This window comes from Protomyctophum bolini (genome assembly GCF_963924005.1).
Source record: "Protomyctophum bolini genome assembly, chromosome: 22".
In the NCBI taxonomy this organism is placed as follows: Eukaryota; Metazoa; Chordata; class Actinopteri; order Myctophiformes; family Myctophidae; genus Protomyctophum; species Protomyctophum bolini.
In genome coordinates, this window is record NC_137883.1 from 6658570 (window position 1) to 6670953 (window position 12384).

The 12384-nt window shown below is 46.1% G+C and overlaps 1 protein-coding gene across 3 annotated transcripts in view; it reads right to left on the reverse strand.

The window, feature by feature from the left end:
- vav2 (vav 2 guanine nucleotide exchange factor) overlaps positions 1–12384 on the reverse strand; it is a 271051-nt gene that overhangs the window by 31509 nt on the left and 227158 nt on the right. The gene's annotated exons all lie outside the window — the stretch shown is intronic.

Consider the following 12384-nt stretch of genomic DNA (forward strand, 5'->3'; position numbering starts at 1 on the left):
AAACCACACAAACACTTGACTCTTCATCTGCCATCACTGCTCGGCACGTTTCACTTAAAAAAAAAAAACCCCGTAGGTTTAGTTTTTGGCTAGAGGGCCCAGCCTTCATCCAATCATGATTGTGACGAAAAACACAAGTAACATTGCGTAACATAAAACACAACATAAACCTAAAACTCCGGACAGCAGTATATATGCTATTGGAAACCAAGTGTAAATACATCTTTGCCTACATATGCTGTAGTGAGACCCGAGCAGCAGTCAGGGCGTGTGTGGGAGCCTTTATGCAGAGAACAGTAATACAGTAATAACGATATAACAGATTATTAATAACAAGAGGGCGAGGGGTGTGGCACCATACGGGACAGGTGTAAAATGAACGTGAACACATTCATTATGATTCCAAATATACACTGTATATATATATGCATGCATACACCGAATGCATTACACCGTAATGAAGAAACTCTTGATCCCAGGGCAGATAATGTGAGAAATGGCATCCTTCTAACAAAATAAGCTGTAATCACAGCACACTTATGAAAGACAGTGATTTCAATCGCTTGCTTTGACAGCTTCGTCTTATCTGGGGTGTGTGTGTGTGTGTGTGTGTGTGTGTGTGTGTGTGTGTGTGGGGGGGGGGTCTTAATTTGGGGCAGGGAAGGATATGAAGTGTGCGTTCGTTATATCACAATGGGACGCTGACATATAGATCTACGCGGGGGTTCATATTGGAAGTAGTTCAAAGTCATATTGCCCAGAGGACAGCAGTGCTTATTGGCACGTAACGTGGCGCGCATTTTTCTCTCTCTTGCTCACTCACAGATTTCAAACTAGGGCATTGCCTTGTGTGTGTGTGTGTGTGTGTGTGTGTGTGTGTGTGTGTGTGTTGCCTTGTTGCCACGGCTGTTCATGGCGTGCCAAACCCCCTCCGGCGCCTCTTGGCACTCGAGTCTCCTAATCTGAATCCTGAGTAGAGAGAGGCGAAGCGGCAAGCTGGCAGCCCTAAAGTCAAATCGTGCCTCCGACAGCTCTTTGATGGGAGACGGGGAGGACATTGAGAATATTTCGACATGATGCGCATCAAGGAGAGTATAATGCCAGGAAAACAGCATCTCCTGTGCAAACTTCTTTTCGGTTTTCTCTAGTAATACACACGGGAGGAAAGTCCAACTATAGTCAATGACGAACCTCCACGCAGGGTGTCTAACGAGACAAGACCCTCATTAGAGATTGAATCCTATCCTATCCCACTGTAACCACGCTGGACTTGATCAGCTCACATCAAATATGAGTCGTTTACTAACAGAGATTCAAGAGGGTTTATATTTGTCACTCTTACAGATACAAGCGGCAAAAATGTTGCTGTGTCATGCTCTGCAGATTGTGCCAACAATAACAATGTTGTTAGATACACGTTTAATTATTTTTGCCGTCCCATCGCCTGAAGGAACGCAACGCTCTGATTGGTTCAGAAACTCCATAGCGGCGTTTCAACTTGAAACCGTCTGAAACGTCAAAATAAAATGTCCACCATTTCCGTTTCACTACTACTGTACGCCTTTAAAGACTGGCTTTTTGGGGGGTTTTATTTTGAAGTTTCACTTAGCTCCGCTACAGGCGCGAAGCGTGCACGCGCGTGCAGTTTGTTTGGTTAGTCATTTCTAACCTATAATGTTTCAGATACATATTTTAGCGTGCTGATTAAGTTTAAAAATCACACCCGTGTGAAGCCCCTAACATGGACGTTATGTTCAAACACCTCAATCTGAGCCTCAATTCCCGAGAAAAACACGCCAAAAGATCTATTATAGGACTCTATGGAGCGGCCATCTTGTGTCACACTTTGTCACATTCCGTCTCGAGAGACTGTATACCTTCAGAGTAAAGGCCTATTCATAGTCTGGATTTTCGGTGGTGAGGTGACCACCGCTCCGGTGGTGAGCTGACCACCGGAGCTGAAATAACGTTGAGCGGTGGTGAGTAAAAACAGAGAGAGGGGCTCGGATTAAGACCACATATTTTCCTTCTCCCTAACCGCACCACTCGAGTCAACTCCGCCGTTTACTGCATGGTCAGAGACGAGAGCCGGTCTCACACAGTGATCATCCAGTTAATGATCACTACCACGCAGGAGAGCTCAGGAAAAGACAGTCCTGACCCCCCCCCCCCCCCACCCCCCCCCCCCCACACACACACACACACACACACACACACACACACACACACCTCCTCCCCCCGGGGTAAACTAGCCTGGGGCTAACAAGGCCCTGATTAAGGCCTGATGCACACTGACTGAGACAGCTCCCAGCTCCCCTTAAACTCCCCATCGGCTCCTGTACTCCTCAAGGAGCACAAAGTGATTGAGATTAATGGCAGCCTCGTTCAATTAGGAGACAGCAGGCAGATTGCAGCGGCGTTACAGAGAGGAGGATCCAGTGGCTGGCTATACGGTGCGTGCCGGAGAGACAGCCTCTCTCATTATCTATGTCACCAGAAGATAATTAATTGGTCATGAAGGTCTTATTTTATTTGGCTATTATTATGTTCTGATGAGTTCATGTGGTTGTGATGAGTTTATGCGGTTAGGTGGTCTTGAGGATGAAGGATTGGGGGACATTAACCCCATAAAAGATGGAGTGCCGTGGTCCCCCCCCCCCCCATGATCATCAAGCACTATGATTATACTAGGAGGAAGATTTCTTTCAAAAAGAGTGTACAGAAAGTGTTAAAATTATGTTTGTCACCACCCACTTGAACTTAAGCCTCGCCCACAGCTGTTGTTGTATGATAATGTGGGAGGGGTTAGGGTTATGATGTGTCACTAAAATGGTGTTATTTCGATTGGGCCTTTTGACTCAAAGGCTTTCAGCTTTCAGGAAGAAACCAAAAATACACAGGGTAGACGTTTGAATATTATAACCACACCTGGAGGTCTATTAGAGTAATGTTAACTCCATAGACACATGCAAAACAGAAAAATCACGGCACTCCATCTTAAACCCTATATACTTGTTTGTCAAGCAGCGGAAATAGCTGCATCTGTAAGCTCATGCCGAAATGAAGGTGAGTACAGTAATAAAAATCAAGCGAGGGGCGCTCTTACAATCTCGAGGAGGGAATTTGGTGATTAGGTGATGTAATGATGATGTAAAACAAACATTAATTTCTCTTCATTGTCAATGGCGTTTTTAAAACAAACATTAAACCTGCATATAGGAGGGGCTAGCGCCCCGCAAAAATAATGATATGAAACAACAAAATACAGGCAGTCAATGAAGACACGACAAGAAAGCACTGAAGTGGCATTTGACTTCTAACCTGACGCTGCCAGATCCAAAAAGCTTGCTACACAAATTTGTTTCACAGCTTATTTGGATCTGGGATCGCGGAAGCAAATTCGATGACGGGGCTGTTCCTTTTTTTCAAGATACATGGTAGATGATTGGATGGGAGCGTCTGTCTATCACCGTGTGGGCGTGCAAACACAACCAATCATATCGACGTGTCTATATACCGTCACATCCGCATCCCGCCTTTAGCTCACGCTGATTGGTTCGGTACGAAGCAGATCTGACTCAGGGCTCAACTCCGTCAGAGATCCCAGATGAGTGTTGTGTTGGGGAATATGTTTCCGCAATACCGCCCTCATCTGGCAGCGTCAGGTTATTTGACTTCTAGGCATGTATAGAATCCCAAGGGAAATGTGAAATTATTCATCTGTTCAACAATAGCAAGGTACCAAGGGAATACGCGGTTGGTTCACCTTTATTGAAATAGACAGCATAGCTAGTTGGGGTTAATCGGAGGTCCTTTTTTAGTGCGTGCGTTGAGCATGTGTGCGTGCGTGCGTGACACATTCTGTGTGAGGTTTTCTTTTCCAAGTCAAACCAGCTTATGAAATGCTACAGTGTCACACTGGCCTACAAGCTCACAACACGGCGCGACGCGTTGTGAGCTGTTGTGTAAAAACAGTATGACGGCATCAAGGCCAGCCAAAATACATTTTAGTCGACTAAATCACCTGTAGATTTAGTCGACTAAAACTAGACTAACACTAAGACATTCCAGGTGACTAAAATGTGACTAAAACGAAATGAAAACTATTCAAGAGACTACGACTAAAACTAAAAGCAAAATTTGCTGCCAAAAACAACACTGCTTGGGGGGGGGGGGGGGGGGGAGTTTTTTCCATCCTCGCAATAACGATAAGCATTTTTGCAACCTTACATTTAGATGCCATTGGAACTATTTGTATCAAAACTTTTCAATCACATTGAACCCATTCTGACCTGAGATCAGATTCATGCGAGGTTTCCACTGGACACACACTGGTCTGATTAACCCATTCTGACCTGAGATCAGATTAAAAAAAATGTCAGTCGCTCTTCGAATTTCTCAAAAATAGCAGACCTACAAGCTCGTATCGCGCCACTCGGTGGCGCGATATGAGCTTGTAGATCTGCTATTTTTCAATAGGTAAAGCATAACATGATGCCAACACCAAAATGGGTGCCCGGTCAGAATGGGTTAAGATGCTATCTTAGAATAGATGTAGACCTATTCGACAGTGCAGAAACATAATTACCTTCCTCGATCAATTAAGCGTCAACGACCATCAGCTGGTCTCAGTCACAGACACTCAGCCTCTGCAGCGCTCTGCTAACTGAAAGTGACTGCATGATTGGAGTCTGTTTCATTTCTATCCAAAGGCCCTTGAATGATGATGGAATATGATTAAGGATTACTGTGATTATGGTTAGCTCACATGATATATCAACTGTAGAACCTAGAAGTCAGGCGTCTGCACAGGTGCGTTAATTGGCCAGTGAAAGGACCTTCTTCAGGCCTGAAGAAGGTACAGTGTGTAGGGACTGAAACGTTGCATTAAAAAGAAGAAAACTCAATCAAATCAACTCCCCTCTCTCCACCCCCCTCCTCTCCTCTCTCTCTCATTAGCAGGCAACAGTGCAGCACTAATACTATCTCTCTCTCTGTTTCTGGCAAACAGCGCCCCTACTGGTACCAATAGTCATATACTGGTGCTCATGGCCACATATAGGTACATAGGTGAACACATAGGCGGGTGAACACGGACATTGCCGTTGTAGGAGTGGTTGCACCACTCAAAAATACTCTTGTACTGAGCAAAATATACAGTGTGCGGGTTGCATTCGACTCCTTTCATTGAAGCTCACACATCACACATCACCCCGGCTATGCGTCGTGGGACACCCACTTTGGGAACCACTGTGAATCCAACAGGTGTGCACCCGATGCACAACAGTGGATCTCAGCTGGACGGAGGTCACTCACTGGCGGAAAGAGATCCGAGGTGGATGAAACCGCACCAGAGGACAACGCTGGGGGAAAACAGCAGGAAAGGAAAGGTGTTGGAGACCGTGAAGGTCAAGTATAACTGCACACTGCGATGTCCTTGGGGTTTTTTTTGCCGTTGTGATGTGCCGCGCTGACACACACACACACACACACACACACACACACACACACACACACACACACACACACACACACACACACACACAGTTATCTGTTAATCTGTTAATGCAGCACTCCTAAAATACAAAGAAGTGGGGACAAAATTCGACATAGACTCAAAGACTGTATCCACCATAATCGAAGATACAGCCTCAAGCCGGATTTATACTTGCATCCTGCATGTTGAAAGTAGCAGATCTACGTGTCGTGAGCTTATAGGTCTGCATTATTGTCCGCACAGCCATAGTATAATTTTTTTTTGAGTGGTGCAACCACTCCAAGGAACAGCAATGTCCGTGCCTATATGCGCCTATGTGACGTTAACCCACCCATGAACCTACTGTATGTGACTGTGAGCACCAGTATGACTAGTAGTACGAGTGGGGGCGCTGTTGTGCCATAAACAGAGAGAGGGATAGTGCTGCACTGTTGCCTGCTAATGAGAGAGAGAGAGAGAGAGAGAGAGAGAGAGAGAGAGAGAGAGCACCACTCAGTTCACACAGGTGTGTTTTTTTTGAGTGGTGCATCCACTCCAAGGAACAGCAAAGTCCGTGTTCACCTATGTGTGTGCCTATGCATGTGTTGGTTCAGGAGCACCAGTATGACTATGACTACCGTACCAGTAGGGGCGCTGTTGTGCCAGAAACAGAGAGAGAGATAGTATTAGTGCTGCACTGTTGCCTGCTAATGAGAGAGCGAGAGAGAGAGAGAGAGAGGAGAGGAGAGGAGGGGGGGAGAGAGGGGAGTTGCACCACTCAGTACACACGGGTGTGATCTTTTTTCTTCTAAATGAGTTAATAGCACAGGCAGACTCTTCACATACTATAGCATGTCTGAAATAAGTGTCAGAGCTGAAATCGACATGTAAATATGAAATAAATGCTTAAGCATGTAGCTAGGTGTACTGTTAAGAGACCAAAGAAGTGAACCTTTCAAGCCTGTTTTCTGTAAGACATTACTCTACAAGCCATAACTCCAAAACTGGTGGGTCAAACTGAACAACCAATATGTCAATTTGAAGCTATGATACCCTGCTTTCATATGACATGAAGAAAGAAAAAAAAAAAAACAGTGGCAGTCCCTGTGAAATCTAGTCACATTTCCCCGCATTTAGGCAATCCCGTTGTGGTTATAAGTTGACTGCCTTAAAATAAACATTGAGAGAGCATCATCAAATCTGAAAGCGAGAGAACACAAGACATTCTTTTCCGCTACCAACACAAGCACAGCCGTGAAGTATGCCACCGGCATTAACACCACGGGGAGCTATATCGCTTTCAATTTCCAAAAGGGTTTTGGGGGACGTCGCGGCAAGTGACAATCATGTGACCTGAGAACCGCGAGAAGAACCTTCTTCGGAAACCACATACCGCCCGGAGACTCTGTGTTGGCGGATCGTGGATCTGACATCTGTCAGACTAATGTGTGCAGAAGTGAAAATCCCTGCATTCATAAGAGGGACGCTGCCAGCTGGATGCAAAACGTGTTCAAACACGGGCGGATAGCTTCACCTCAGGGCCTATGTGGAGAGATTGGCTGGATGGATGTGTACGCACTACGTAAGACCATACCAATGAGCACGGTGTGACTGTGTGTGTGTGTGTGTCCGTGACCGACCATGTTTTTGTCAAACAGACAGCCATGCATCACTGTCATTGTTGACCGAAAAGGGTGAGGTATGGGAGGTGTATATGGACATAAGGAACAGAATAACAGAATAACAGAATAACAGAATCACCACGGCTCTGACCCACACGATGCTGAGGGTATACTCCGTTGTCCCTGGTCATATTTACCCCCCCAAACGTCTTACAGCTCAAGGCCTAAAAGAGATCATTTGGTGTCTTTCCCCGGACCCAAACTTACAAAAAATACCTTTGTAAGAAATATACCACTTAATAATTCCATATCTGGTGTTCTTCCACTATGGTAAGGGTGCCAATGTGGTTCAGAAAGGGTTTTATGAAACACCTTCAAGGGACTGTGTTAAGGGAGAGAATCTAATCTTTTCAAGTTTGATACAATGTAGAATTTGGTTAATCCATCTATTGTGTGGAGACATTGAGGGATTTATCCATTTAAGGAGAATAAGCCTCCTGGCAAGTAAGGTTGTGCAAGCAACTTACGTATGTTGATATTTTGCAATATATATATAAAAAAAAAAAAAATCTGAAACAAAAAATGCAAAGAAAGAAAGAAAGAAAGAAAGCAGGATATTAATTTATTTACCCGTGACCCATAAAAACGGGTCGCTACCCTTTGTTTGGGGATTACGGATTTACAGTACATTTAATAACAACCTCTCTCTCTCTCTCTCTCTCTGACATGGAGTTCAGAGGTGTTTGTTCTCGTCACAGAGCTAGGCGGTTGAACAAAAAGGGACAACGAGAACACATACACGCTTGAGCGCACACACACACGCACACACACACACACACACACACACACACACACGCGCACACACACACACACACACACACACACCCCCACTTGGCAAAGTCACCCGTAATTACACCCCCACACGTTGACAAGCAGGCCCCTATCGTTGGACACCTCGACGCCTGACGCTGACATCACAGCAGGACCCAAATTTAACGTCCTTCCCTCCATTCCATTCGTCACCTTCTGTCTTCTTCACAGCTCTATATAGCTCAGTGCAGGGCCTCAACACGAGGGCCGGGGCCCACTGGTGGGCCACGAGGGCATTGCAAGTCATGGGCCCCCCCAAATAAAGATGACATGGTATATAATGTGTTAATATAACCTTGAGAAATGGAGTGTTAGAATTAAGTACGTTTCCAAACGCTTTTGAGAACTGCTCCACATACGGGCAGCTGGAACCGCATGGAGCGGGAGTGGTCTCCCGCCCACTCCCCTCCCATGAGTAAACTACCATCAAATGAAGCAGAAAGTATACCGTTTCGGCAAGTTACAAGCCAGACGGTTCTAATTCTTATTTCTATGATTAGCAAATAATTAGCAGAAATGCTAATCTAATGGCCTAATTTAAAGCAGCAGTGCTTGGCTATAGGTTATTCTCCAGAATTTGGCAAAGTCACAGCCACACATAATTAAACCATTCCTCCCTCCCTCCCTCTCTCCCTCTGTCTGTACTATAGGTTCCTTGAGCGTGTGTGTGTGTGTGTGTGTGTGTGTGTGTGTGTGTGTGTGTGTGTGTGTGTGTGTGTATGTGTTTGTGTGCGTGCGTGCGTAAGTGAAATGGATAGACAGACATTTTCTATTTTTAACATTGCTATCATGGACGTGATTTCGATGTAAGGTAAGAGGAACATGAACGCGTGGGATAGTAGCACACACACTGTATACCTGAGCTTAGGTCTAAACAGATAGATAAACGTCATAACAGTGAGTATTCCATTGGGTTCTGGTAAACTCTATTGTAAAACCAGTTATATATAGAAGGACATGGGCATGGAGGTAAAACGGTTTATTAAGGTGGAAAACTGGAATCCAACAAACTCCTATAAAAACATGGTCGCTGGAGTCGCTTATAAGGCTGGGGAAGTTTACCATAGCGAACTTTTATTTATTTATTATTCCTCCGGTGCTATATTGCTCCTGCCGTGTTGACTTCCCTCTCATTACGGAGATGCTGTCATGCATGTTATTTCACAGAAAATACAATTTCGAGTAACTGCTCCCTGGGCCCATTGCCCCCGCCCTCCCTCCCCCCGCCCCCCCTGTGAAGCCCTGCAGAGCCAAGTCAGGCTAACCGAGGAAATCTCCCAGCAAAGCAGAAGTGACAGGCCGTAGAGCCAGCTAATATCCTCTGACACACGGGGGGGGGGGGGGGGGGGGGGGGCACCGGGACCCCTCACCTCCACTCAACACATCCAAGCGAGCAGCAAATGGACGATGGGCCAAAAGGCCTCCAATAACACACCTCGGAGGGGTGTGTTATTGGAGGATATAGGCACTCGCAGCGCTGTCCGCGGGACCAAGATTACTCCGGAAATGACTTGGGGGGGGGGGGGGGGATGTCGAAAGTGGGTACTGATTGTACATCTGCATGTGGAGTGCGCCGACAATAATGTCTCATTTATACTCGGCTGCATGCCCAGGTGTCACGGACCGAGAATAGCCCCATCCCGACGAGCTCACAGCGTATTATATCGGCACGGTTCTGTGCACGCGAGGAAGCCGGAGATGCTTTTGTGGCGCGTTGTGTGGCAAGTGTGCAGCGCGTGACGCGTGCGCTTACATAGACTTAAAAAGCGAAATAATGCTTAGCCTATATACCTCTGCGCTCACTGCTCACAGAGCTAATGGCTTTATGACAGCCCCCAGACACAACATGATTCAGGCATTGATTTGGGCCAATGTTTTATTCAAGCTGCGTCCCGTTTGACACGGCAGGTGTCGAGGGTGAGCCTGCCGGTATGGTGGGGCTGGCAGGATGTGGCATTCTGACGTGGCCTATACAGGCACGCTGCCTATTCATTCCTCCGACCGCTGATACATTTTAGAAAATGGGCGGCGTTGACGATAGACCATTGACATTTCCAGCTTGGCATTCAGTTCAATGACAAACCAAGGGGGGAGGAGGAGGAGGTGGAGGAGGGCCTCTTCATCCCTTTCTCTGAAGGGGAGGAAAAGCGAAAACAAGCACATTGTTGCAAAGGTCAATGGGACTTACAAGCAGTGATAACCAAATTAAATTACACCTCGGGCCTCGGGAACATTGGGAATGAGCCCGAGAGGGGGGAGAGAGGGGTTTCGGAGTGGGTCTCAACTCCCACGGCCCTGGCCACCATTCAGACAGACAGGCAGGCAGACAGACAGACAGACAGACAGACCGACAGAGGGCCGGGGTGCTTCTTAAAGAGGCAGCGCACGTGCCAGTCACACGCAGAATAATAAACTATTGGTGACGCACGGAATCTGCCAAGCAAATGAATTGCTCTCCCTCTCTCTCCCTCTCTAAACACCCCTGCGTCGCATTCATGAGAATGTCAGTAAAAGGTAAAGATTAACATTATCTGTCATCATCGCACAAAGCGCTTGTGAATGAATGGCGTTAAAGGTGTTTATTTATACACCAGGAATAAAGCATGGGTAAAGTGATTGAGTTTGTACAGGCTGGGTTTTAGTGGCAGATGGTTGAATGTGGGCTCCACATCCGACTGATAAAACATGTCAACAGTTTGACTGCATAACCACGTGTTTACCCACGTTATTTATAATCCATGTTCTTCCCCTGCGTAATATACGCTAAACCCGCTATTTGTTGTATGTGTTTAATTCGCCGTTTTTTTTATAATTAAAGATAAATAGCGGATTTGTCGCGGTCCTGGTGACTAGGCCGTCGTTTGGTGAGTAAAGCAAAGCATCAAACGTGTCTTGCTTGGCCAGCGTAAACCTCTTCTCCTCTCAACTGCCATCTTCAGCATCCTTCCTCCCTGCCTCCGTTTCACATGTCCAAACCATCTCAACTTCGCATATTTCTCTTGCTTTGTGCGCGTGCTGTGCGTGTGTTTGAGTGTTTGTGAAGAGTATACGAAAGGTAAATGGACTGCGTTTACATAGCACTTGTTCTAGTCTTTTTCAACCATTCAAATGCACATTATACAGCGTACTTTGCGTTCCCCCATGCACAGACACCACGATGACACACGTAATTATATGCAGTACACATTCAGCTCATCGGTTCAACCAGTTCAATGTCTTCCTAAAGGACACAAGAACGGACTGAAAGCAGTGTTAGTGTGAGTGTGAGTGTGAGTGTGAGTGTGAGTGTGCGTGTGCGTGTGTGTGTGTGTGTGTGTGTGTGTGTGTGTGTATGTGAGTGAGTGAGTGAGTGAGTGAGTGAGAGAGAGAGAGAGGATGAGAGGTATAGAGATAGAGGGAGAAGGGAGGGAGAGAAAGAAGGAGAGAGAAGATGTTTTTGGAGTCTGCACATTCCGAAGGGAGTCGGTGCTCATGGGGAGAGAGTGCATCGCGTCGCCCTGATTTCATGTGACATAAACCTCTAGGATCTCCTGTTACGTAAGCAAGCTGACGTCCCCCAAAGGGATGCAGGCCTACTGTACAAATTCACCTTTTGAGGAGTGGAAACCATGCAAAAAAGGAGAGCAAACAAAGTGAGGCAACAGGATCGCTGAGCACAGAAATATATGTATCCAAAAAAAAAAATAGCAATGGATATGATATGGACGGAGCTCGATACCCGATACCCGGAATAACCTGATAACGAGCTTATCGAGTTCCCGGTATCAATATGCTTTTTTTGGCGATAAGCCTGATCGATAAGGTGCTCATTATCAATAAAAAATTAACAAGCTCCATCCCTAGCAATGGATATGTATAACCCACATACCGTACACACATGCACGCACGCACGCACGCACGCACGCACGCACGCACGCACGCACATACCCATAATGTAGTATGATTCCACGGAGCACAGCGCACACATGACTGCGGATGGAATAGTTACCGGAGCCCAAAAAACATCATTATACCGTCATTACCGAAATGCGTCGCGGCAGCTGGAGCTAAATGCTCCCGAAGCTCGCAAGTATAGCACAGAACGGCCTCCGTTTCGTAATAAAGCCTCAGCTTCCTTTTATTCATAATGGTTTCTATACCCAATCCTGAGGAGGAAAGAGCCCACACTGTCAGGAGCAGTGTTGTTTTGGCGACTACCTTTTTCCACTGCCGACTATGACGACTAAAACTAAGACTATAAATGTATTGACAATTTCGTCAACAAATAAAGACTAGACTAAAATGTTAGGGAAGGGGCCAATCGGGCAACACATCCTGTTATACACATTCTACTGAGGCCCCGCCCCCAGAGGCATATTCAAAAGGAAACAATCGGCAGAAGTAAAACATGCAAAAATACTTTTTTTTCCACCACTG